General features: G+C 48.6%; 1 protein-coding gene and 1 long non-coding RNA gene across 2 annotated transcripts in view; one reads left to right on the forward strand and one right to left on the reverse strand.

Annotated features, from left to right (window-relative positions):
- Positions 1-7,464, reverse strand: part of FRMPD3 (FERM and PDZ domain containing 3) — a 131,884-nt gene extending 124,420 nt beyond the window's left edge. Inside the window, exon 1 of the mRNA XM_072815321.1 lies at positions 7,343-7,464. The gene's annotated coding sequence lies outside the window, so the exon portion shown is untranslated. The remainder of the gene's footprint in view (positions 1-7,342) is intronic.
- LOC140627237 (uncharacterized) overlaps positions 1-26,098 on the forward strand; it is a 46,402-nt gene extending 20,304 nt beyond the window's left edge. The window contains exons 2-5 of the long non-coding RNA XR_012026076.1: positions 11,158-11,212; positions 18,726-22,483; positions 24,253-24,351; positions 24,979-26,098. This is a non-coding gene — a long non-coding RNA (uncharacterized lncRNA). The remainder of the gene's footprint in view (positions 1-11,157; positions 11,213-18,725; positions 22,484-24,252; positions 24,352-24,978) is intronic.
- Positions 26,099-27,014: the final 916 nt, after the last annotated feature.

The following is a 27,014-nucleotide window of genomic DNA, read 5'->3' on the forward strand; positions in this document are numbered from 1 at the left end:
CATGAGGGGTGCTCCCTGGCAGAGTCTACAGTAATCCCAAGCTCTTGCATCCTTTGAGGCCCAACCCAAGACTGGTGACTCTGATAGCCATGGTGATATGGGACAGTTGGCCAATCCGCAAGGTGTGATAACAGCATTACCTTCTTACCAGCATACCTCATATGTATACCTGTCCATTGGTATATATACCATCCTTCCTCCCAAGGTTCTGGGTCTGGAAATCCAATTATTTGGCCATTAACAAAAAAGAGGAAGGCCCTTTCTGATTTTTTTCTGGAGGGCCCAAACTAGCTATACCACTCATCACAATTTTTTCTGGAAAAGATAGTGTTGTCTGGAAAGAAAAAAAATCAGAGCAGATGGCTGATTACTGGGAGAAAGAGAGGTCCTCCTTTAATCTAACCATGATTCCTGCTGCTCTCATTAAAAACCCATCCTTCACAGATAATGGGATTGTTACTCCCCTTATTACAAAGCCTCAGCATCACCTTTGACTCTTCTTCCTCCCTCATCCTGCTCATCCAATTGGTAGGCAGATTGTTTTTTTTTTTTTCTACCTCCAATACTGACCAAGCCACCTCCATCTTTCTATCCCCATATGACTCTTGTAAAACCAGCCTTCATGCCTCCAAAATGACCCTATTTGAATCAATCTGCCAAAGGAAGAAAATTTAAAAAAGGAAAAATGAGACTGAATCTAAGGAAACGTAGAGCTAATTTCTACTTACAAGAGATACAGGGAATTGCCGAACAAGCTAAACAACAAGAGGTAGTAAACAGACCAGAATGTAGGACAGCATGCACAACAACCAGCCTGCCGTCTCTAATAAGTCAAAGAGAGACAATTTTTGAAAGGGCCTCAAGATACATAATGACCAAATGTGATGTGTTGGGCTTTTTGGGGTATTGATTCTAACGAACCAACTATAAAACAAGTTTGAGCTAGTTGAGGACACCTGATTATGGACCGGATCCTGGATAGTGCAAAAGCATCATTGTTACTTTTGTCTGCTGTGTTAATGAGGCTATGGTTATGTGAGAAAATGTCTGTGTTTTAGAGATGCAGAGAGAAGTATTAGGAGTGAAGAGACAAGAGTGATGTCCAGATTTTGTTTTAAAACAAAGCAAAGGATTAAAAGGATAAAGGAAGCAAATATGGCAAAGTCCTGGTAATTACTTAATGTGGATAATGGGTAAATGGGGTTATTATGTATTTTATCTATTTCTTTGAGAAATGTTTATAATAAAAAGCAGAGGTAGGCAGTACCGGTAGCCCAGCAGTTTAGCACCGCCTTCAGCCCGGGGTGTGATCCTGGAGACCCAGGATCGAGTCCCACATCAGGCTCCCTGCATGGAGCCTGCTTCTCCCTCTGCCTGTGTCTCTGCCTCTCTCTCTCTCTCTCTCTCTCTCTGTCTCTCATGAATAAATAAATAAAACCTTTAAAAAAAAAAGCAAAGGTAGTAGCCATCCACTGTACCCCAGTCTCCCTTTCTGGCTTTATCTTCCATTCCTACCTCATTTCTCTGTGAGTCTATGACACAGCTACTCTACATACTTGCTCACGTGATTCTTGCCTGAACTTCATTCCTTCATTTGCTCATTAATTCATTTGTTTATTTGGCAAATATCTATCCAGGGCCTCTTAAATGCACTAGGCACTGTAAATGCGAAATCACTGGGACAGAGGACAAGGGACGTCCTTCATCTTTATATCCTCCCCAGCAACCAGCACAGCACCTTGCACATGATGGGTGCTCAGCAAATGTTTATTGAGCTGATGCACAGGGGGAGATGTGATAGAATTCCACTCTAATATGATCCAATGAGTATTTAATCCCACCCAACAGACGCTTATTGAATACCTACTGCATGGGGGGCATTGTGTGCTATAGGGATGAAAAGAGAAACAAAAAACACCAGGCTCTTTCTTCCACTGAGCTTATGAGGTAGATCACACATGCCCATATGAGAAGTTATTTTTGTATGTGAAGAATATATGAGTTAATGATTCAAGCCATGGGAGTGGGGTGTATGAGTGATGTACTTGACAAATGTATTTTATTTATTTATTTTTAAAAAGATTTTATTTATTTATTCACGAGAGACACACAGAGAGAGGAAGAGACATAGGCAGAGGGACAAGCAGGCTCCCTGCAGGGAACCTGAGGCAGGAGTCGATCCCAGAACCCCGGATCATGCCCTGGGCCAAAGCCAGACACTCAACCGTTGACGCCTCAACCCAGGCATCCTTGTATTTTAGAGCCAGTTAAGGGAAGGAAGAGTTCATAGTGGGGAGAAAGGTCACTTGAGTCTAGAATGATCCCAGAAGACTTCACAGAGGAGGTGAATTTAACTGTAGCATTGAAGGATGAGCACAGTGGTACTGGATGGGAGGGAATACAGGCAAGGAGGGAGGGGTATACCTGGTCAGTGGGATGGCATGAACAAGAGCACAGGTGCCCCCCAAATGTACAAAAGACATGTCTAGGAGACCCTGAGGAAAGTAATTTGGCTGGAGTGGAGGGTCCATGAGGGACTATTTCTCCTGAAGCAGAAGTTCCCATGGTGGGACCTAGGAATCTACAAGTGATTTTGAGAAACACTAAGATTTGAGAGTACATCATGGGGACAAGCAGTGTGGAATAAAGCTCTAAGAGTATACAATATTAGGCCCAGTCAAGGAGAGTCATGGATGTCAAGCTAAGGAAGCTGAAATTTATCCCACAGGCCATCAGGTACCCCTCAAGGGTGTTGGTCAAAAGTATCACGAATAATGGAGATTTGGGAACATGAATGTGGCAGGTGTGGAAATCACAGACTGGCTCGGAAAGACACTAGGGGGTGGGGTGGATCAGGGTACAGTTGGATGGTTCTGAGGCTTCTAGTCTGGGACTTGAGCAGTTTTGTGTAACAGAGGTCAGAAGAACAAGTCATCTTTGAGACATAATGAGATGAGGGTGTGTGTTGAGTCTGATGTGATAACAGACTATCTGAGGGAAAATATTCAGCAGGTAGCTGGGAATACAGGAGTGGTATTCAAGAGAGAGGTTATGTTGAGGCTAGAGAAGTGAGAAGGGTCAGTAGAGGGGTGGGAGGGGAGGCCAGGACACAGTCCTGTGCCTCTGGTGACAGAGGAAGTGGAGAGCAAGAGGAGGTGGAGAACACCCTGATTTGAGGGGTGGGAGGAGGGACTAGCAAAGCAGAGAAAAAAGGAGGGGTCACGGGGGGTGGAAGGAGACACAGACAGTATAACCAGGCAGAGGGCTCTTCAAAAACTCAGGGATGGCTAGTAGTCTGGCTAATGCCAAAGTGAAGTTGAGGGTTAGGAAAGGTCACTAGCTATGGAATGCATACAGAGACCCACTCATCTCATGTTTGTCAACACAGACAGGCCCAGTGGCTCCTCCATATAGCAGGGAGCTTTGTCTCTCTCTCTCTCTCTCTGTGTCTCCATCCCCACTTCCTCCTCCTCCTCCCCCTGCCTGCATGTCAGACACACACTCTGATTTCCAAGTTCATTTTCAGACTGCCCAGGGGAATAAGGTGCTAGCATGCCACTGAGCTGTTTGGGCTGCTAACCTTCCATCGTAAGGATGGTGCTCTTAGAAAAGGGGACGCTGCCTGGATGGGAATGAATAAAGAGCCCCAAGATCCCTCCCCTCTCCTTACCAGCTCAGCTGGGGGACGGGGGAGGGCCAGCACTGGAAGGGAGGGAAGAAGGTATGCTTCCCTCCCCATCAGCCCCTAGCCCTTGGATTTCTCAGCAGAGCTGCAAGGTCCAGCCTGTTTTGAGTCCTTCATTTTGGTTGCTGATAATGCAAGAGAATGTTTATCTTTTTGAATTTATGGGAAGAAGGAAAACAGAAGTCCTTGAGAGAAGAGCCAGAACAGTTTTCTGCTACTAATGCTAATAGCCTTAAGGCTGGCCCACAGCTGAAGCTCACTTGGGTGTGGCTTCCGCCCAGGGGCCTGTCCAAGCTAACGGTCATTGCCCACAATGAATGAGGACTGTCCCAGCTCCCCCTAGAAATGACTGCTAGGGCCCTGTGAAGGCATGAACGCCCATAAGCCAAGCTTGTCTGCATGTGCCTCACTTCCCATAATTTGCTCCAGGTGTGTGTGTGGCATGCGTGCGTGTGTGTATATACGTGTGTGCACCCGCACGTGCATCTTAAGGTTTCAGCTATAGCCTAGAGGCTCCCAAAGACAGGAATCCTTTTTCTATTGCATTGGTGCCACATTCTCAGGATGCTTTGTCTGGTGCTGACCAATCCTTTCTGCAGAGTTGGGGGGGGGGAGGATATAGGGTGCTTCTGTTGTCCTGCATCCACCCTGTCCTGCATCTACCTGGGCTCCCACCAAGGGCTGGAGTGGGGACTACTGCAGTGGGGCAGTGCCAGACCAATGCCTCTCCTCCACCCATGCCTCCCTGAGCCCCCCTGGACTCCCTCCTCCACCCCAGCCCCAGGATTGCAACTGCCTCACCCCCACCCCAAGTCCTGGCCAGCTTGTTGCTGCTGTCAGCCACTTTTTCAACCCACTATTGCTCCCAAAGGACCTCACTGGTGGCAAAATACCCCAATCAGGCCACAGGGCTCACTTCCCAAAACCCTGGGACTGTGCCACTCACAGGTGGGGAAGGTCCCCCTGACTCATTAAAAATGGGGCCTGCAGCCTCCTAAGAGTCCTTAGCCTCCTCATTCAAGGAGGCAGATGCTCCGTTGCACTGTCTGAAGCCACAGCACCAACAGCATCACTAGCTTGTGTTTATGAGGGCACTTGCTGGTTTAGGGCAGCTAGCCCTGCCAGTCTGCAGGACACCTCAGATCTGAAAGATGCTCAGAGCCAGGAGCCCAGGGCTCCCACCACCCCTACCCTGGCTAGCCTCCTCTCTCTGGTGGCCATCAGCCCACACTCGCAAGGTAGTTGTGGTGGTAGGTGTCGGTGGGAGAGAGAGGAGGATCCCTCTGCACACAGCAACGAGTGTTTCTCTCCCACTTGGATCACATCCCCTCCCTTGTCAGAATCCTGCAGTGGCTCCCAATTGCCTCTTGCATCAGTTTGAACCTTCTCTCTGTGGGCCTCAAAGCCCTCCATAATTACATCCCACCTTCCCACATCCCTACTCCCACACACACATCACGCATAACTCCGGGCCAGACAGAGACAGTAGATGATGCCATCCACAAATGTTCCAGCCTGGATCGGACCACAGGTGCCTGACAGCCCTACTAACAGAGCCATTCCTTTGCCTCCTTAAAAACGCAAATGTTACCTGAGAGGTGAAGGCAGTAAAACATTATCAGCTATGAGCACCTTGGCCAGGCAAGGACTATGCCATCTGATTTGACGGGGCAGGGAGCAAAGCCTGGCCAGAAAGGTCTAAGGGGTGGGGGAGGGGACCCAGAGGCTTTGGGAGCAGCCCATGGGAGGGGTGCAGGGACCAGGCTCTGACGTCGAAGCCATCTCTGTCACGACTTTACCAAGGGCTAGAATCTGACTCAGTGTCTCTACTTAAACCTGCCAGACCCACTCGACTTCCCCTCTCCTATCTTGCTGCCCCTTCCATACGCGTTATATCTTATTTCAACTCAGGGATGCCCTCACACCAAGCTGCTGGGGTTGAATTGCTTCTCTTGTATGAAAAAAAAAAAAAAGGCACGAAATTGGGTAGAAGCCGGCATGTTTGCGGCAAGGCCAAGTCTTGTTGAGGTCTCCCTGGGGAGAACTGAGAGCCTTCAGCTCTTTGGAAATAGCCAGGGCTTCCTGGGAAGCCTCTCTGGGCTCCCAGAAAGCTGGGAACTGGATTCCCTAGGCTTCTGCAGTAAGCTTAACGGAAAAGGAAGGGGAGGGAGGGAGAGGCAGGGTCCCCCAGCTCAAAGCCAAAGTGCGCCTTTCACCCCAGTCCGCCAGCAGGGAAAACTCACTTGGGGCTTTTCTCTGAGTCAGCATAGATTCCGCACCCTCCACTCCTGAAAGGGGCGCCCCCAAGGGAACCTTGGTCTTATAACAATTTCCCCAAGGGGCAGGAGTCCAAAGACTGCCCCGCCCTCCACCAGAGCTGCAGGATGCTGAGACCACCCGGTGGACACTGGGGCTCTGCAGCTTTACCAGCATGCCAATGGGAGGGGACAGGTCCATCAGAATTTAGTATACACCGTGGTCAAGGGCTCCTGGGTGACACCTGCAAGGGTGGGGGTGCCACCTGCTTCTGGGGGGAGGCGTTAAGCATTTGCCCCTGCAGTGGTTTCAGTGTGTGTGCGCGCGTGCGCGCGCGCGTGTTTGTGTGTGTGTGTGTGTGTGCGCGCGCGCGCGCGCGCGCGCGCGGGGAGGAGGCAGGGGCGGGGATGGGGTTGGGGGAGGCCCAGGAGCTCCTGGGTGGAAGGGCACCACTCTCAGAGTTAGCAATGCTTCCCCCCACCCCAGAATGGAGTTCTTAAGGGCCCTGGTGTAGGTGTCTACCGTAGCTTGGGGTAGGGGTTGGCTGTGTGTTTGTGCGTGTGTGTGTGGGGGGGGGGGAGGCAGCAGGTACTGGATCTGCAGTAATGTGCAGTTGTCATGTAGTTTCTCAGGGATACTCTGAGACAACACACACTCACATACACACTCTCCAAGCTCCAAAGCACCAGGCTGGGGAGTAGAAGTGTGTGTGTGTGTGTGTGTGTGTGTGTACAGGTTTTTTGGCACTGGGGAGGTATGCATAGCTATATGTGTTTGGGTGGACTGCTTAATTAGCATCCTGGTGGAGGGGCAAGTGTATCTGTGAGTGTGTGTGTGTGTGTGTGGTCTTTCGATGGGGGTGACTAGCTGAGCGCCGGGTCTGTGGTGCGGCTGTGTGTGCGTGTGTGCGCGCGTCCGTGTCCGCGTGTGAACATGGCCTCAGGAACCACACACATGCTTCAGACAGCTGTTTCTGGCAGCCCTGGGGCTCGAGCTTCTCCGGGCACCCCTGCTAAGTGGTCACCTCCCAGCAGCCAGGCCCCGCGTCTCGCCAGCTCTCCCAACTGTGCCCAGGGCTCCGGCGCACACACAAAGGCACCACAATGAACGCGCTGCACTCCCCTGCACTCGGCTCCTCACCCTGCATCCCCGGTGGCCGAGGCGAGCCCGCTAAGCCGGCGGCTCTCCCGGCAATGGGCGCGCAACCGGCCGCTCCCCACGCCCGCCCAAACTCCGGGCGGCCCGACGCTCGGCGCCCCCTGGCCTGACCCCGGCTCCCGGGGGCGCCCAAGCGCCGGGCGCCCCCGAGGCGGCCCGCAGCGGCAAGCTCCCGCCGCGACCCACTCCTGGCCCAGCTGAGCTAGCGGGCGCGCCCCCCGCTGAAGGCAGCGCGCCTCTTACCTTCTTCCTCCGCCTCTTCTTCCTCCTCCTCCTCCTCGTCTGCAGCGGCGGCGGCGCGGCGGCGGCGGCGGCGGCGACGGCGGCGGGACTAGGGCGCCCGTGTCCCCGAGCCCGACACGGGCGTGGGGCTCAGTGGCGCCGGGCAGCGGGGCGGGCAGAGGCTGGCGGGGCGGCAGCAGCTGGCCCGGGACACGCGGAGCCGGCGCGCAGGCGGCGGGCTGCGGGAAGGCTGGCAGCGGCGCGCGCGGACTCCTCGGGCGGGCTCCATGGCTGCGCCGCGGGCGGCACCATCGCCGTGGCTCGCTAGTCGCTCTCTCGCTCCAGGAGTGCGGCAGGCGGCGAGGTGACGGCTGGTGGCAAGGCGGCCGGACTGCCAAGGAGGGGAGGGGAGGAGGGGCGGGGGAGGGGTGGGGAGGGGGGAGTGCAGAAAGAGGGGCCTCTCCGGCGCCTCCCGACCCCCGAGTGCTGGCGTCGGTTTCCCCGAATGGGAACGCGGCTTAAAGGCGCAGCTCCCGGCTGGGTCACAACTAAAAATAAGCACAAAATTGACAATTGGGGGAAAAGAATCTCTCAAGGCGCAAACCCAGCAACCCAGCAACCCAGCCACCCGGCCCGGCGCTGCCTCACTTCTTGAACCTGCCGGTTTGGTTGGTCTCTGCCAGGAACTGCTGGCAGCTAACAGGGCAAAGCCAATTTCCAAAGTGAACCCGGGAAAGTGCGGGGGTGGGGGTGGGGAGTGAACTGCGGAGAAGGGGCGACGGGGAACTCTCGCTTAGGGACTCTGTTCCCTGGCCCCTGACCTTGTCTCCCCGAGCTCCCCGAGCTCCCTCGCCCTCACCCCCAATCTGCACGCCATCCACCGGGGTTGCCTTCCCTGCGGCTCCGCTCCGAGTCACCACTACCAACATCCACAGGCACCTTGAGTTTGAGCTCGGCTCCTGCTCCCAGCGTCTCTCCCCGGCGCTGGAGTGCGAGCTGTTGCCGAGCCCAGGCCCCAGCCCGGGAGCCCACCTCAGGAAGAGAACGATCTGCCAGCAGCAAAGGTCCGCTTAGAGCTCGCGGTTGGTTTGGGGAGAGGGGAAGGAGGTTAAGGTCGGCCTGCGTGTGTGTTCACCAGCCTATGGAGGGAGGGTCCTGCGTAGACACACATACACACCAAAGGAGAGTAGCTAAGCACATAGCACAGTGCCTGATGAATGAGCTCAGGACACTTTTAAGAGACATGCTATGAATACTAAACATGTAGCAGCCAAGATTCAAGAAAGCCTCTTGGTCTCCTAGCTGCCCTCGACCCCTTTGGGGGAGTTTTAGGGGCCAAGAAAAAGGCCACTCTCCCTCTCCCACAAAGGACAGCCTCAGCGAGGACCCAGGGGGACCCGGATGCTCGCTGACTAGTCTGGGAGGGGGAAGTTGAGGCCAGGGAAGAGAAAAGCAGAAGAAGCTGTGGAGTTGGGAGAGCCACTGGTGATGACAAACGCATGGTGAATTTCCCAGTGTCAGGGGCCTTTCTGAGAGAAAGCTAACAGACACATTGGGCCCTCAGCAGTTCTAAGGTGAAAAGTAAGCCCTCCTCAATTTCCCCTGTGTGCCTGGACTCTGGAAGGGAGGCTGCTCAAAAGAGGGGACACGTTCCAGTTGGAATCACCTCCTCACCTCCAGTTCTCTTTATTTTCTAAAGATTTTATTTATTTATTCACAAGAGACATACACAGAGACATAGGCAGAGGGAGAAGCAGGCTTCTGGTGGGGAGCCTGATGTGGGACTTGATCCCAGGGCCCCAGGATCACTGCCTGAGCCAAAGGCAGATGCTCAACTACTGAGCCACCCAGGTGCCCCATCTCCAGTTCTGTTTAAACAGGAAAGGCTGGAGGGCTACTGAGGGGCCACTGTGGAGCAAGAGGATGGTCTCGTAGGATGTGTGTGGAATTTCCAAGATACAGAGGATAACTCTGGGTGCAGAGCTCTGTGGCTCCCCTGCAGCTAGGATCAGCAGTTGAGTAGCTGACTAGCAGATTTGGCCATCCATCCAGTGAGCACACTTTTGCTTTCTTCCTGGCACTTCTTATCTTGAAAGAAGGGATGGAAATTCCCTGCATCTGGTGGGGGGGGGTAGTCCAGGCTGAGAAAACAAGCCGATGGAATTATTAAAGATGGATGGTGAGTGAAAATAAAGACATTCAGGGAGAAAAACACAATATTCCTGGCAGATGCATAGGCAGACCTGAATACAGGAGAATGCTCTGAGGAACACAACACACACACCAGGACACACACACATAGTCACACGTAGGACCAAGACATACTGAGCTAATACAAAAAAAAAAAAAAAAAGAAGAAGAAGAAGAAGAAGAAGAAGTCTAGCCAGAGAAGTGACTCACACTTGATTTCTAGTCCTTCCAAAAGAGAGAGGTGACGAGAAGCAGGGAAGAGTTGGCCTCCTATCTCCAGGGATTGGAGAGGGAGCCGGGAACCAGCTGCCCAGTATGAATAATGCTATTTGTAGCCAGACAGTTCCTGGCTGGCTTCCTTGGGGTGATGTCTGGGGGAGGGGGGAATACCCTCCAGAGTCCCCTGATCCTTACAGAGTTTGTTCCCTGATCCTTACAGAGTTTGTTCCTTACTAATAATAACACAGATGCCAACAAGTTAGTTTGTGTCAGTTCTTACCATAAAGCACAAGGGATTAATAACCCATTGGAAGGGACTCTGTCACTGTGCAAACGCAGGTGTAGGGCATCTGGGTAACCAGTGAGGCACTGTACAGTTTAGAATGGTGATTAAGGGCACAGCTCTTGGAGTCTACTTCTTATTAGATGTGTGACCTTAGGGAAGTCATTTACCTACTCTGAGCCTTACTTGTGGGATGGAGATGCTAGAGCTTCCCTCATACAGTTAGCCTGAATATTAAATGAGAAAATGGATATAAAAGGTCTCAGTAAATGGTAGCTATCCTTTCTCAAGACCAATCTCCCTCCTAGCTAGCTGCTAAAAGGCTCCCCATTTTGTTCTCATTCTGCTTCATTCCAGTCTGATCTCATGTAGCATTTGCATTATTTCTTGCTCTTGGCCAAAGTGAGCTCTTCAGCCTGTGTGCACATTGGCTGACTTCATTTACAAAAGGAGATCTTCGGCCCCCACCCCCACCCCCCACCCCAGTGAATCACAAAGGTAGGGTTCTGGTTTTGGTTTTGTTGTTTGACAAGAGCTGAGCTGTGTGCACGCCCCATGCTCAACAGAAATGAGGGGGGAGGGAGAGTGAGGAGGCAGGGTACTGAGATGATCCTTCAATTCCTAACCCTGCACCAGAATGCAGCAAAATAAACACTTGCGGGTCAAACTGGGACCCTCATTCCAGTCACACTGGTATTTGCAACGATTCCCTCTGGGTAAGAATTCAGTCCTTTCAATCTCATGACAATTGGATGAGGAATGAAGATCTTCCAGCCAGAAGTCTATTTCCTATTAAAATCAATATGTTGAGATGACGCTAATAAGTGGCATTATTTTTCTCCCCCATGGACTGAGAGCAAGCAAACAACCAACTCACCGTTAAGTGAGAATCCAGGGATAAATGGATAGAATCTCTCTTGGCCTCCAGTAATGATAGTAATACTGACTACCGTTTATGGACCCATCACTCACTGCACATAGGGTGCTTTGCCACCGCTCCTTGGGAAAGAAGACAGTTCTTCATCCTAGGGGATACAATTAGTTCCACTCCCCTGGTAGGACCTCCAGCCAGCCCTGAAAGCTTTACATACATTAACTCATTTCATGATCTTACTTAGAGAACATCATCATGCTTATTTTACAGAGGAGAAAACCAAGACTCACGTTGCAGTAAATGATGGAACCTGGATTCTAAACAGGTAATGACAATTAATAGTAATACTAAAATTATGCTTGCTAACTTTTATTGGGAGCTTATTATAGGCCAGGCACTGTGCTGGAATTTTGCAGCATTATCACATGTAATCCTCATAGTAAATCCAAGAGGGTAGGTCCTATGGCTATCACTAATTTGAAGGGAAACCGGAGACTCAGAAAGGTCAAGTAATCTCCACAAGATCACACAGCTAGTAGGGCCTAATCCAGGATTTGAACCCATGCCAGTTTGGCTACAATGGGTATAACGTCTCCCAAAAGGCTGTGACTCCCAGCCTTCAATTGAGGTTACACAGAAAAGATAGGCTGCTGGCATTTTTTTGGAGACGTATGAAGCTGTCTGCCTCTGCCGGGTCCACCCAGCCATCTACTAACACTCAGAAAAAGATGAAAAAATGAAAAGGAGGGTACCACTGATGGTGATGGCCAGAGTATGAAGTGCACCTGCCTAAGGCAGCTAGGGAACCCCCTGGATGGCTGGGCAGGCCCTGGGATGGTAGGAGGGATGGCACAATTGGAAAGATCCTTTATAATTTTCACCCCCAGCCTTTTTTGCCCCATCTTGCCTTTCAGCAAGACACCCACCCATACTAAAGCATCTCAGGCCAACCAAGCCCCTGGTGTTTGGGACAGGGTCATGGAGGCAAAGGGAGAGGAAGCTCTCATGTTCCTGAGCTATTGGGGAAACTGGGAGCTAGCAGGCAAGCTGGATGACAAAGAGGCTGCCAGAGAAAAATGGAGAACAAAAGGATCGTTTTCAAGGATTTGTCACTAGGAGGAAGGACAAAAGGTTGGGCAATTATGCTAAGAAGGCTTTTTGGTGGCCCTCTGTGGGCAAGCCCAGCCGGACTGCGGGTGTGGTCTGGGAGACCCTGAAGGAAGCTGCTCACATCAGGCAGGCAGGGCCATGAGCCACAGACTGCAGCCAGCCCTTTCCCAAGCCTGGGCTGGCCGCTGCCTCCTCCCCCTAAACGCAGCTACTCAGCTGGCCCTGCTGCCTGCTAGTTGAATGGGTCCCCCTAGCTCCCTGCTTCCCAGTCTCTTCTTGCCCCTCCCCTACGCAGCCTGCTAGGGAAGTGACCAGTCATGGGAGGGGGAATCCCCAGTCAAAATTGAGGATCATTTCACAGTTGTGCCCTGTGGCCAGAATGTAGTCACTCTGTTCTTGGCTCCTCTCTGGGGTTTGGGGTCAGAGGGACACAAATTTGCATCCATAAAGCCCAGGCAGGTTTCTTGCCTTCCCTGCTCCTGCTTCTCTCACTTACCTAAAGTATAGGCAGAACAAAATTTCCTTCTGGCATCCCACAGGTACCTCCCCCCAGAAAGCCCCCCCCTTTTTTTCCCTAGATCCTCTTTGAGCGCTGTCCCCTGGACAGCTCCTCCACCAAAATGTATCCATCCCTGTCCTAGTCCAAAATAATTCCAAACTAATCTATACTTAGGTAAACACAGAGTTTATTTTTTTTTAATTTTTTTTATTTATTTATGATAGTCACAGAGAGAGAGAGAGAGGCAGAGACATAGGCAGAGGGAGAAGCAGGCTCCATGCACCGGGAGCCCGATGTGGGATTCGATCCTGGGTCTCCAGAATCGCGCCCTGGGCCAAAGGCAGGCGCCAAACCGCTGCGCCACCCAGGGATCCCTAAACACAGAGTTTAATGGGCAGTGCTTCTCAACCTTTATACACACACACACATACACACACACACACACACACACACACGCGTGCGCATGCATTCCCACAGAATTCCTAACAATAGAATAAAGTGAAGATCTGGAGGCGAAGGCCAAAGTGGCCCAAAGTGTCAAATTTCTTCCAAGTCTCACATGTAATTTCAAAACATGAATGTCCACATTCCACTCCATACTCTGGTGGTTGATTTACAACAGACAGTGGTCAAATCTGTGCATAAGTGGAAGCCCCAGAACACTGAACTCTGTTTATCCCATGGCTCTGTGTCCTCCACAAGGTACATTCGAGAAGCACTGAAAAATGCATCATCCCAGAACCTGCTTTTGATACACGATCTCTACTGAAGAGAGTGGTGAGCAGAAAGAATGACTAGAACAGTTTGCAGTGTTGGGGTGTGGCAGGGTGTGGAGGGGAGGGGTCACCCTGTCTTCTTATTAAGCTCTATTTCCCCCTCAGGACTCCTCTGCACCTCTAGGTCCCAGAGGGCTCAGGCAGCAGTTGGTGTGATTAGAGCCTTCCCCTTATTCAAATTCACCCCCCCTCCCCCACTGGACTGTGTGTGCAGGAAATTCTCATTTGGGTTAAGGCCCAGTCTCCAGAAGGTCCTGGTAAATTGCACATGTTATCTGGAATGGACAGCACATTAAGTCATTAGCGCCCATTAATGCACTCGCCTGAATAAATCTATCAGATTGCCTGTCACCTCTTGGAGGCCAGAGCTGTGAGGGGATGAGACATTGACTGGGGACCTTTCCTTAGGGTGCTATGGGATGGGTTGGAGGAGCTCTAGCACAGTGTTTCCCCAGCTGTGAGTCTTGACCTCTACCCCAGCCCCAGCCCCCTGCTGCATCAGAATCCTGCAGGGAGCTGTGAATAGGCTGATTCCAGGGCCCCATCCTGGGCCCCAGGACTCTATTTAAAGAGCACCCTGGGTCACACTTGTGTCCAAGCACAGCCAAAGCAAGCCTGAGAAGAGGAATGCTGCTCTGGGGGTCTTGGGGGCCAGGGCCAAATGGGCAACCACTGAAGGCCTGGACTCAGACTTCCCCACCAGCTTTGCATCCTCTTAGCTCGACTTGGGAGCTTCCTTTTTTTCATTCCCTTCTCTCTCTCTCTCTCTCTCTCTCTCTCTCTCTCCCCCTGCTATTTTTTTTTATCTCTTTCTAGAGAAACAGCTTTTGCATTGCTGCCTCCTCCTCGCCCACCTCCTTCAAGCAGAGGGAGACCTGCAGAGAGGGCCAGTGGCCCAGGAAGGCCTTGGAGTGGGAGCTGAATTGACAGACTCTGGGGAATCACCCAACATTTCCTTGTGTGCTTTCCCTTGCTCCCCCCTGCTGGCATCTTGGGCATGTTTGCCCTCCTGGAGTTCGGAAGCAAAACACCAATTTAAATTGATGCTGACAGAGCCTGTCAGATGCCAAGTGCTTGCCACTGCTGTTGCCACCAGTACAGCTCATCCCTGTGAGGGAGTCTGGGCCTCTGCTTGAGACATTGCTTCCTCAGGGCTGGCCTCCTGGCCTTTGCTCACCTCTGTCTGGGTCTGGAGGTGGAGGTGGAGTGAAAGGAGAATCTGGGTGGATGAGAGCAAGTGCTCCTAGGCTGATGAGCAGAGGGCTGGGTTGGGCCACTGTGTGGTCTTAGATGCTTTACTTAACCTCTCTGGGCCTAAGGTGTCTCTCGGCGGGGAACCTGAAGGAGAATCTCACACCTGCTCAATGCTTTTCACAGGGATGCAGACTTACAGGAGGATGTACGTGAACCTTTTTGGAAGCAAAATACCAAAGGCAGATGAATGTCTCTGGAAAGCCCCTAGGGAAGAAAGGGTGTTTAAGTCTATGTCCCTGCAAATCCCGACCCCCTCCCAGGGAGGGGTTCCTTGATCATCTGATGAGAGCTAATGAGCCAATGAATTTCTCTCCCAACACCCCGTGTTTGTTCAGAGCCAAGCTTTCAATATCTTTGTCCAAAGGTGTGGCTTATAATAGGAGGAATGTTCTACCTGCAGGCAGGTGGCTGAGGAGTTCGAGAGTATGGGGGCATTTCCTGGTTCACCCTCAGAGAACCCCTTATGAGCGCACAGGGCTTTACAGTTGGCTTTTGTTTGATCTTCACAATAATGCTGCGAGCTATTCAAGGCTGCCCTGTTCCCCCATTTTGTGGATGAGGAAGTTGAGGCTCAGGTTGGCCAAAGGACCGCCCAGGGCCCCACAGGTAGGAAGCCAGTGATTATTCCCAGAGTGTTCCTCCCTCTTTTCCTTGCCTACTCCACCTAAGCAGAGCACAGGGCTCAAGAATACCAGGTCTTGAGGGGTCAGCGGCTTCTCCCATTCACTTTTCCTGTTTGTCCCTGATCTGTTTTCTGTGCTCTGTTTCTCTGGCTGCCATTCAACAGACAGGGAAGGAAAAAAATAGCTTTGCAAGGAAAAGCAGGTGTTGGTTTGCATCTTGGTGGGATAAAGCAATAACCCCCAGAATAGGCCTGATGAGAACATGCTCACTGCTGGACTGTCAGTAACTTGCTGTGTTTGACGTGGAGTCAATTGATTAACCTGTCTGCGACTTCTCATCTCTTCAACTTGCATAAGCCTCTCTATGGTCATGGTGGGGTGGGCCTAACAGGAGAGGGAAGGAGAACAGGTGGGAGCTGGGGCCAGCTAATGAAAAACAAGAGCCGAAAAGCACTTTGCAACCATTCCTAAGTGATGCATGGATGTTTAATGGCATTCATTGCCTCCAAAGCCATGGCTCACAAATGGGAGGCATTTGTGAAGGCACTGGCAGGCAGTTCCCCTATAATTCAAGAAGCCTCCTATTTAGGAGAAAGGCCTAATTATAGCTTCTTTTTCTTATCTCCTTCTCTTGTTCATTAAGACCAAAGGACATTTGCTCGGGAAATCAGATCTTGGTTTCAGAAGATTTCATCTGCTTCCACAAATTGAATTTCCCACCTGGAGTCAAATTCTCTATTTATAACAGAGATATCATCTGCTCAGAAATCTGTCCTTGGTATGGGCCTAAGCTTGCTGAGATGTGCTTTGAATAGTGACCAGCCCCATGGGCTTGGCAAGCCTGTGAGAACTAAGGCTGTGGTCTCAGTGGGAGTGAATGGGTGACGGGCACTGGGTGTTATTCTGTATGTTAGTAAATTGAACACCAATAAAATATATATAAAAAAAAAAAAAAAAGGAAATCCCTTTAAAAAAAAAAAAAAAAAAAAAAAAAAAAAAAAAAAAAAGGCTGTGGTCTCAGAGTGTGGAACCAGACTGCGTCTTTTAGAGAGAAGCTTGGGCTTGGGCTGGCTTTGTCCGGAGACCTGGCCCCTGTCAGCGATAGAGCACCTTTTCAGTTGCTGCAGCTGCAGGAGGTTAAAGTCTCAGTCTGAGCTTTGGTCTTCCTATCTTCACCTCCAGTCTACCCGCCTAGACAGGTCCATCTCGCCAAAGCATGGCTGACACCACTCCTATCCTGCCTTCTGTATGTTGATTTTGTAGTTTCCCCAGCCTGTGCTGCTCTCCCTCCTCTCTGCTTAGCCAATCGTGTCCCTCCCCTGAGGCCTCAGCCCCATCACCTGCGAGAGTCCCATCCTCCTAGGAAAGCTGAGCGCTTCTCTCCATGCTAGTCATTTGGCACAGAGCAGAGCAAGTGCCAGTCACAGCACTTATATTCTTGGCTTTGACTGTAATTTGTCCTTTTGTGGGCATAGCCCTGTCTCCTTATCTTTGTGGGCATAGACCAGGCTTTATGCTCCTTCTGATCTGCCAGAGGGCCTGGCCCAATGCTGGGTGATGGCTGGTGGTGGGGGTATGGGGGCAGAGCTGGGTCCAGGCTGCCTTCCAATTCTCATAGTGCCCCAGAGTTCTGCAGTCTCTGATGGCTGCTTTGTTTTCAGGAGGCTTGAGCCTCCCCCCTCTCCATCCTTTTTTCTTGTCCTTCACTAGAAAGTCCTAGCACCATTCAGTAGCTCGCTTTTATTAATCATTCTGATGGTTCTTCCTTGGACCTTCTTCAGTTTCTCTGAAATTAATGAATCCAGAGCAGGAAAAAAAAACAACTGGGAAGTCAGAGAAGTTTGTCTTTCATACGACCCTCCCTCAGATGGGTTTTCAGTGTCTGCCGTGGAGCCAGCCAGCCACTGTATTCCCTAAGGCATACCTGAAAAAAACAAACAAACAAAAAAATTCTTGATTGCCTAGCTAGATCCTCTGAGTTTCCAACCCCTGGGTAGCTGGAAGCTGGGACAGGGTGGTTGTTCTAAACTGCATTTCCTCAGTCTCAAATAGGCATGGTGGGAACTCATCCTTAGGGAAGGAAGTCTCTTTCTTTGCTCTGGAGAGACCACTTGTAGTCACCTATCCACTCATGGGCCATGAATTTACTCAGATACAACTACTCCAGTCTGGCCTGGGAAATCTTCTCTTTAATAAGAAGATGGGGGAGAGGCCCACACCACCCGTTGGCTGTGGAGCAAGAGCCTATATTTACTGAGCCGTTTCCAGGTGCCAGGCATGGTGCCATGCGGGTTAGTTACATCAACCTCTCATTAAATCCTCAAAATGAGGGACACCTGAGTGGCTCAGTGATTGAGCATCTGCCTTCAGCTCAGGGTGTGATCCCAGGGTCGTGGGATGGAATCCCACATTGGGCTCCTCATGGGGAGCCTACTTCTCCCTCTGCCTATGTCTCTGCCTCTATCTTTGTGTCTCTCGTGAATAAATAAACAAAATTTTAAAAATCCTCAAAATCATTCTCCGAGGTAAGTGTTTTGATCCTTGATTGCAGATAGGAAACTGAGGCACAGAGAGGTGAAATAATTTGCCTAAGGTCACTAGGTAGTAAGTGGCAACACTGGGATTCACGCCCAGGTTTTTTAAGCCAAATGTGAACTTCACCACCACTCTATTCCACCCTGACGAGTAAAACTGTCTTTGTGGAGGTGCTAGGGTGGCCCAGTAGGTTGAGCTTTGGACTCTTGGTTTCTGCTTAGGATTGTTATCTCAGGGTTGAAGTTTGAGCACACCCCCCCCCCCCGGGCTCTGCATTGAGCACAGAGTCTGCTTGGGGTTCTTTCTCCTTTTCCCTCTGCCCTTCCCCCTTTTTCTCTCTCTAAAAATAAATAAATGAAAAATCTATCTCTGTGGAGCTAGAATATAAAAAAGCACCACCCAAAAAAAAAATAAATAAAATAAAAAGCACCACCCTTGACTACTTTCTCTTTGCTCTTCAAGGCATACTTTTAAGCTATCACCTGTGACTTATTTATTTTCGTCATACTTAAAAAAAGATTTATTTATTTATTTGGGAGGTGCAGAGGGAGAGTGAGAGAGAATCCCAAGAAGACTTTTGGCTGACCAGGGAGCCCAGATGAGGGGCTCGATCTTGGGACCCTGAGATCATGACCTGAGCTGAAACCAAGAGTCAGACACTTAACTGACTGAGCCACCCAGGTGCCCCTTTTTCATCATATTTTTAACAACCAAAATGTCTCTCATGCCCTACCCATATCTCCTTTACTAGTTTAGTGAAGAGAAGGCCAGGGATGAGAACACAGGCTCTGGAACCAGACTGCTTGTGTTCAAATCCCAGCTCTGTCCCTTTCTAGCTGTGTGACTTGGGGCAAATTGCTGAATCTTTCTGCATCTTCTCTTCCTTGAGTATAAATTAGGGCTGATAATAATCCTCACCTCAGAGAACTGCCAGGAGAATTAAATGAGGTTATGGATGTATAGTGATTAGCACAGTGCCCGGTGCATAGTAAGCTCTCAGCAAATGCTATCTATTATTATTCCCTCTTCTTTTGCCCTTAGATACCGAGGGTTTCCAGAGACCTCAGGACATCCTGGGATTGCCAAGGACTCCCTGCCATGATACCCTTTCAGACCTGCTGGTGTAGTGCACTCCTCCGAACATCAGCCTTCTCACCTGTGCCTTTTTCTCATCATATTTTTAAAAAGATTTATATATTATTTATTTGAGGGGAGAGGTGCAGAGGGGAGAGAGAGAGAGAATCCCAAGGAGACTCTTCACTGAGCAGGGAGCCCAGATGCAGGGCCCGATCTTAGGACCCTGAGATCAAACCTCATGCTGAGTCCCAGTCCCTCCTCTAATTGTTAGCTCTGAGAAAACAATCCTGTCTCCCTCAAAATTAAAAAAACAACAACAACTGCTGTGCTTCAAAAGACAAGATTACCAGAGTGAAAAGGCAACCCATGAAATGAGAGAAAAAAATGTGTAAACCGTGCATCTGATAAGGGATGAGTAGCCAGAATATATAAAGAACACTTATAACTCAAAATCTAAAGAGGAAAGAACTGAGTTTTAAAATAGGCAAATGACTTTAATAGCTGTTTCTCCAGAGAAGACATATAAATGGCCAATAAGTACGTGAAAAGTTCCTCACGATAACCAGGCATTAGGGAAATTAAAATCAAAAACCACAATGGGATACCACTTTATCCATTATGATGGCCCACTGTAAATAACAACAATGACAGAGAATGCCAAGCATTGACTAGGGTGTGGAGAACCTGGAACCATTATATACACCACTGTTGAAAAGGCAAAATGATGGGGCAGCCGTGGAAAATGATATGGTGAATCTTCAAAAAATTAAACATAAAATTACCAGGAGGAGGTGCCTGGGTGGCTCAGTAGGTTAGGCAGCAGACTCTTGGTTTTGGCTCGGGTCATGATCTCAGGGTGGTGAGATCAAGCCCCATGTAGGGATTAGGGATTCTGCCTGAAGATTCTCTCTCTCTGCCACCCCCCTCAATTCTTGCACATGTGCACACTCTCTCTCTTCTCTCTACAAATAAATAAATAAATCTAAAAAAATAAAATTACCAGAAGATCCAGCAATTCTATCTTCTGGTTGTATATACCCCCTAAAGAATTGAAAGGAGGGACTTAAACAGGTATTTGCGCACCTGTGTTCATAGCAGCAATAGCCAAAAGGTGGAAACAGTGCAAATGTTTGTTGGTAGATGAACGCGTAAACAAAATATGGTATACATATATGATGGAATATTACTCAGCCTTAATGCTGATACCTGCTACAGCATGGATAAACCCTGCAGACATTATGCTAACTGAAATAAGTCAGACACAAAAGGACAAATATTGTATGATTCCACTTATGTGAGGCACAAAGTCACAGAGGCAGAGACCAGATTGGTGGTTGTCAGGGATTAAGGGAAGAAGAGAATGGGTAGTTGTTTTTTGGGTACAGAGTTTCAGTTTTGGAAGACTGGAAAAGAGTTCTGGAGATGGATGGTGGTAAATGGTTGGGAAACAATGCAAAAGTACTTAATGCCACTGAACTATAAACCTGGAAATACTTAAAATGGTAAGTTTTATGTTATGTATGTCTTACCACCATTTTAACAAAGCAACCCTTTAAAAAATAAATTCCTTGACCTTGTGATGCACTTGGCATATGATGGTGAACAGGACAGACAAAATTTCCGCTCCCCTGAAACTTACATTCTAGAAGGGAGAGAGAGACTAAAGTCAACAAAGGAACAATCGAGATATTTTCAGAGAGCAATCAGTGCTGTGAAGAAAATAAAACAGTGGTGGAGGAAGCTACTTTAGATTTAAGTAGTCCAGAAATGCTTCTCTGTGGAAGTGATGTTGTGATATTTCACCTGGTTTCTGAGTGATAAAAGGAGCCACTCCTCTGGGAATCTGGGGGAAGGACATTCTAGGTATAGAGCATAGCTAGTGCAAATGCCCTGAAGCTTGAACTGGCTTAGGGTGAATTAAGAACCTAAAAAGGCAGGTGGATGTGGAGATGAGTTTGGAGAGCAAGGCAGAGGCCAGATCCCAGAGGGACTTACAGGCCATGAGAGGATTTGGATTCTAGCCTAAATCCAACAGAAAGCTGTTAAACAGTTTTAAACAGGAGAGTGACATGATCTGAATAACCGCCTTAAATAGATCATTGGCATCTGTGTGGAGGATGGATCCACATGAGAGATGATGCTGGTTGGGGCTAAGATGGGAGTGGTAGAAATAGAGAAGTGGATAGGTTCTGGCTATATTTGGAAACTTGACAAACTCTGTTGGAGGGTTGGATGTAAGAGATAAGGTAAAATGATGACAAAAGGATGACACTTAGATTTGTCCTGAGCAACTGGATCATTGGTGGTGCCATTTACTAAAGATGAGTGAAAGTGGGAGAGGAGTGATTTTGGGGATAGAAATCAGGAGTTCCATTTTGGCTGTTATGTCTGAGATGCCTATTGAGATACCCAAGAGGAGCTGCCAGGTAGGCAGTTAGAAATAATAATGATAATAAGAAATAAATAATCTTTAGTGATGCTTACCATGTGCCAAGTACTGTCCCAGGTGCTTTACACATTAATATGATCCAATGATCATTTAATTCTCAAACAACTCTGTGAGGTCATGTAGGATTATTGTTCCACTTTAGAGAAGAGGAAGTGGAGGCGAAAAGGTTCAACAACTCGGTCAAAGTCACATGGTAAGTGGCAGAGCCACAAGTCTGGAGCTCGGGGGGTGGTGGTGAGTGCTAGACACAGAAATAAGGAGGTGCTCATCTTATTAACGCTATTTAGGATCATAGGGCTAGATGAATTGATTTTGCAAGGAGGGGGCCTTGGGGTTGAACCCTCGAGCAGCTCGCACATCTGGAGAATGAGAAGTCAGCAAAGCAGACCAAGGGAGCACAAGGCAGGGTGTCAACTCAGAAGGTATGGCATCACGAGAGCCTAGAAAAGACAGTGTTTCAGGTTGTATCTAGTGCTGCCACGGGGGCTGGTGTACTGGGGACCGAAAAGGAGCCCCATCAATAAGATCAGTGTTGGAGAGAAGGAAGGTTAGTTTCCTACTATTAACATGCCAACACCTGTGTAATATCCTGCCCCTTTCCTCCTCTTTCTATCTCCTCCCCTCTTCCCTCCCTTTATCCATTCAAATACACCGAGATCCACATCAGTACTAGAATTTATGGAAGGTCACTAAAGGTTTCCCACCTAGAATCTCACCATATCCTATTTAGTATTTGCTTTGGAAAGGATTTGACAGTCAGTCCTAAGTCGCAAGGCAACCTTGGGGTGTTGCTCATTTACTGAAGGTGAGGAAATTGCCACCAAACTCAGCAGTTTGGGCCTCCTTCCTGCCTTCTTAGGGGCACAGCCTCAGGGGCATGGCACCCTCTAATCTGCTGGAAACCTCTTCTCAGTGAACCAATACATAACTAAAGATGATATATGCCTTTCTCTACACCAAAAGACCTTCCAAGGGGACAGGTACACTCTCTTTCTCACAGTGAAGACCCACAATACAGTGCTGTCTTGCTTCAAGGATTCCCTGATTTGGGACTGTTAATTTGCTAACTATTCCCAATCTTGTTCCAGCTCTCAGGAAAGCCTGTTCATCTTCTACCCCTGGTCTACACTGAGTCTGCCTTGAGTAACCAGCTGGTTTCCTCTACCTTCCAGGCCTCACCGAGATACACACTGCTTTGTTTTGCTCTTCCTTTAATTATCCTTTACTGAGCTTCCACCAAGATGAGGGGACTGGTTTCTCATCTACTTTTAAGGTGAGGACCTACAGGCAAAGTTCATGGCCAGAGGGACCTGTCTCCAAGACCAATTACACTGTAGCTCCATTTCTGAGTGTATACAAACCTCTTCATTTAGCAGGGGTGTGCCCACTGTACTAGGATAGAAGGATGGTATTTAGGAAGATGAGGAATTCCCATAGTAGATCTTTACCAGGTATTAAGCCTCTTTGTCTTTCTAGCTCTGACTTTAGACATGTGCAAAAAGAATAGAATAAATCAGATGATTTACGAAGGGCCTTTCTGATTCTGATAGGCAATGGTTATCCAGGACTGGGGTCTACAGGAGATGGAAACGATCAAAGGGCAATCTCTTCTTTAAGGAAACATAGCCCCAAAAGGCTCCCAATGTCTGGAGAAGAATAGAGAAATTTGCTAGGGGGAGAAGAGGAGCAGGGGAACATAAGAGGGGGGGAAAAGACTTTCAATTCCAAATAAGAGTGGCTAACATTCGTGAACTTGAATCAGGTGCCAGGCCCGTTACCTATCTCATTCAATCCTTACAACAACTCCATGAGTTAAATACCGCTGTCACCCTCATTTTAGAGAAGAAAAGCTCGCACAAAATAGGTAAGCAAACTGTGCAGAGCTGACAAATGGCAGAATCCGGCCGCAAACTTTGGCGGTCTGACTCCAGAGTGTGTCCTTAACTATTCTACTGCTTCTGGAGACAGGAGAGCGAGGTTGTATCAAATGCAAAGTTCTCTTTGGGTATTTGGTGACCATCTCAGAGAAAAGAAAGCCAAGCCACATGCAGGAGCTGGGAAGAAACCAGTTAGATGTTGGGGAAGGACCGGAGCTTGACTGTGACTCTCCTGCATATACCAAGGCCCTCGGCTCAGGACTCCTCACTGTCTAGGGTGACGTAGCCTCTGCTGCTCCCTGGACCTTTGGGGGCTGAAGAATCCAGGGAAGCTGTGTTCTAAGGACCATGACTACCTGTGTCCCCGAGCCATTGCTAGTGGTAGTGAAGACAGTGTGCGCTGCCAGCCCGGCCCCAAGTTGTGCGCTGCTACTGGCTTTTTCTATCCCCCTAAGAGCAGGAACACCACATCTTGCCTTTGCCCTAGGCCCCCAGAAGTGTGCCCAGAGCAGGAGGGCCATTTTTCACACTTTCCACTCCAAGTCCTTTCTACTGATGAGAAATGGCCTCAATATTCATTTTTCTCCTTGCAACTCCCAATCTTTCCTTCCCCTGAAATAGGGATCCCTGGGTGGCGCAGAGGTTTGGCGCCTGCCTTTGGCCCAGGGCGCGATCCTGGAGACCCGGGATCGAATCCCACGTCGGGCTCCTGGTGCATGGAGCCTGCTTCTCCCTCTGCCTGTGTCTCTGCCTCTCTCTCTCTCTCTCTCTGTGACTATCATAAATAAATAAAAATTTAAAAATAAATAAATAAATCTGCCAAAGACTGAGCGACAGACAGCTATAGTACAGGATGCATCAAATAACCCCTGTCTTGGACCTTCTTCATTCCAGAAGGATTCTGAGTGATGCAGTGCCTCTTGACAACTCACCAAGACCCTGGAATCAGGCCAGAGGGAGGTTCCAAACACCCCGTAGATGAAGCTGAAATCCTGAAACTGTTTCCTCCCTGGAAAGGAGGAGGAACCATTTCAGGTGCCAGGTTTCTAGGCCCGCCAAGCAGGGGCCTCCACCCTATGAACCCTCTGGCCCTCAGCCCACCCCCTCTACAAGCATCACCCATAATTTTTTATTGGCCTCTTCCCACTCTTTTCGCTCCCCTCAGGACAAGAACATTTTCACCAGGAAAGCCCGGCCAGGCCAAGGGAATTCCAGTCTGGTTTGAACCTCAAAATCTCCCTACCTGGGACTTTCCAGTGGGCAGGTATGGTGCCGAGGTCAGGAGACAGACACTTCACAGGTCACCTTTCCTTATCTAATCAGGAGTAAGCAGGTCTGCCCAAGCCATTCCCCCACCCCCCACTCCTGTGGGGTTCTTAGGGAAGTGGCTCTGTAAGATCCTAACAGCCTGCTTCCCCTGCTCCCTGCCCCAGGCTCTCTGTTGTGGCCCCAAGATAGTCTACATACGAGATCAGCCCCCAAGCAGTCTTCAGACTCTTCAGAGCTGTCTGAGGCGGACCACTGAATCAACCGCATCTGAATCAACCAGCCTCCGCTGGCTGGCCCAGGCCAACGGAGAAGAGGCCACCTCCCCAGCTGGCTGGAGGTTCAGATCCCCTCTGCTCTTCTTTTCTCAACTCCTTGCAGGAGGCCTATTTAGAATTTCTTTTCCCCTTCAAGGCAGTCTTTGATGTTCTTTTTAAGAGGATTTCTGTGCTGGAGGAATAAGCACATACCAGATTCCCACCCCCCCTCACATCCCCACTAGGAAAGGTTTAGAGCCCTTTTTGCGGAAGTGGGGGGCACGCTACTATTTGGCTATAGGTCCTTTGTCCTCTGATGCCCCTCCCTCTTCTTATTCCTCGGCCTTATTCCTGCCTTTCTGCAACAGGACATTTTCCATCTCAACTGCCAGCTGGTCCAAGAGAGGAAGCTTGGAGAGTACTTTGAATGTAGAGTTCTCAAGATGATATATGTGTGGCACCACCCTGATCCCTGGGCTGCGTTCTGTGCCAGGAATGATGGATGCACTTGTGGAAAAAGACACACTGTTCTTGTCCTCATGGACCTTACAGTCTCATGGGGAGAAGGACCTTAAGGGAGTCACCACACATGTAATTCAAGTCATTACAAGTTGGGATGAGTACAGGGAAGGATGCAAATGGTGCTCAAGTTAGCGAACAACAGGGATGGGAGAACTTGGATTTGACTTTGATCAACCGGACACACACACCTGGTTAAAACAAAGCAAACACTACGGAAAAACTTGTAGTAAAAAAAGAGCAGAATCCTTTTCTCCACTTTTCCCACCTTCGGTCCCACAAAGCCTCCACTTTTAACATTTCTCTTTTTAATTCTTCTGATGTTTGAGCTCCATTTTTCTAAATGACTTCCCTCTGTCCTCTTTTCTTGATTTATCAAATGAGATATCCATCTACTGGATTTCTACTATGATAGTTGAGAATGCAGTGCTCAATGATGCACATACTTCCATGTTTCCATGCCTCCCAATAGAGGTATATAGTATTGTAGTTAGAGTACTAGTTGCCTCTGGAACATTGAAAAATGTAGACAAACCCTTATATATTATTCTGTCAACCATAGACAGCATCTTTTGACTCCACACTTTCATAAAATGGAACTATCCAAGTCTGTACTGTGCCCTACACCTCTTTCTGCTCTTCTACCTCTGGTTTCTGTGTAACTACTTACACATTGTCAAGGTCTATGGCATTGACATTGTCGTTTATAACTCTGATAACACCTCCTGTGCTTTGTTCATAGGTGGACTCAAAAAGTTGACAACCAGTAAGCAATGTTTATATTATCATGACCTTGTAAATAAAATTCCCTGATGACAGGGATGTGTTATCATTGTCATGGGCCTTAGACACTTTTGTGTTGGTGGTCCCTTCCTTCATAAAAAAAGATCAAAAATCATATTTTATGGCTTATTACTATAAAGTGAAATGTATTAATATTATATATTAAAGTATTTTCTTTGACCTAAATTTCAGTTTTCCTTCTGATTTTTAAATAAATGAGAACATTTTCATGGTATCAAACTTTGTATAATGAAATTATACACATGTTTCCTTTCATGTGTGACTTTTTAAATGACACAGGCAGAGGGAGAAGCAGGCTCCATGCACCGGGAGCCTGATGTGGGATTCGATCCCGGGTCTCCAGGATCATGCCCTGCGCCAAAGACAGGCACCAAACCACTGCGCCACCCAGGGATCCCTGAGCACTGGGTGTTATTCTGTATGTTGGTAAATTGAACACCAATAAAAAATTAATTTATTAAAAAAATAAAAAAATAAATGAAATTAGTGTGATTTTTATAATCTTTTAAAATAGCTATATTGAAGAATAAGTGACCTACAATAAAGTACACATGTTGGAAGTACACAATTTACTAAGTCTTGACATATGTTTATATACATGAAACCATCACAATGAGAATAGAACATATCCAATACTGCCAAAAGTTTCTGAGGCCCCCTCTATAATCCATTTTCCCCATTCCTAGGCAACCACTGACTGGCTTTCTTTCACTATAGATTAGAATTTTGTATAACTGGAATCATGCAGTAAGTTTTCTGCATGACTTCTTTCACACAGCATACACAGCATATTTGTGAGATTCATCCATGTTGTGTGAATCAATAGGTAATTCCTTTTGATTGCTGAGTTGTATTCCATGGTATAGCTATACCATAATTTGTTTATCTATTCACTTTTACTGGGCATTTAAGTTATTTCCAATTTTTGAAAATTGTAAACAAAGCTTATAAGAACATTTGTGTACATGTTTTAATTTTTTGATTTTTAAAAATATTTTATTTATTTGAGAGAGAAAGAGAGTGAGAGTAAGAGAGAATCTGAAGCAGACTGCACTGAGCACAGAGCCTGATGTGGGGCTTG

The sequence above is a fragment of the Canis lupus genome, chromosome X (genome assembly GCF_048164855.1).
Source record: "Canis lupus baileyi chromosome X, mCanLup2.hap1, whole genome shotgun sequence".
In the NCBI taxonomy this organism is placed as follows: Eukaryota; Metazoa; Chordata; class Mammalia; order Carnivora; family Canidae; genus Canis; species Canis lupus.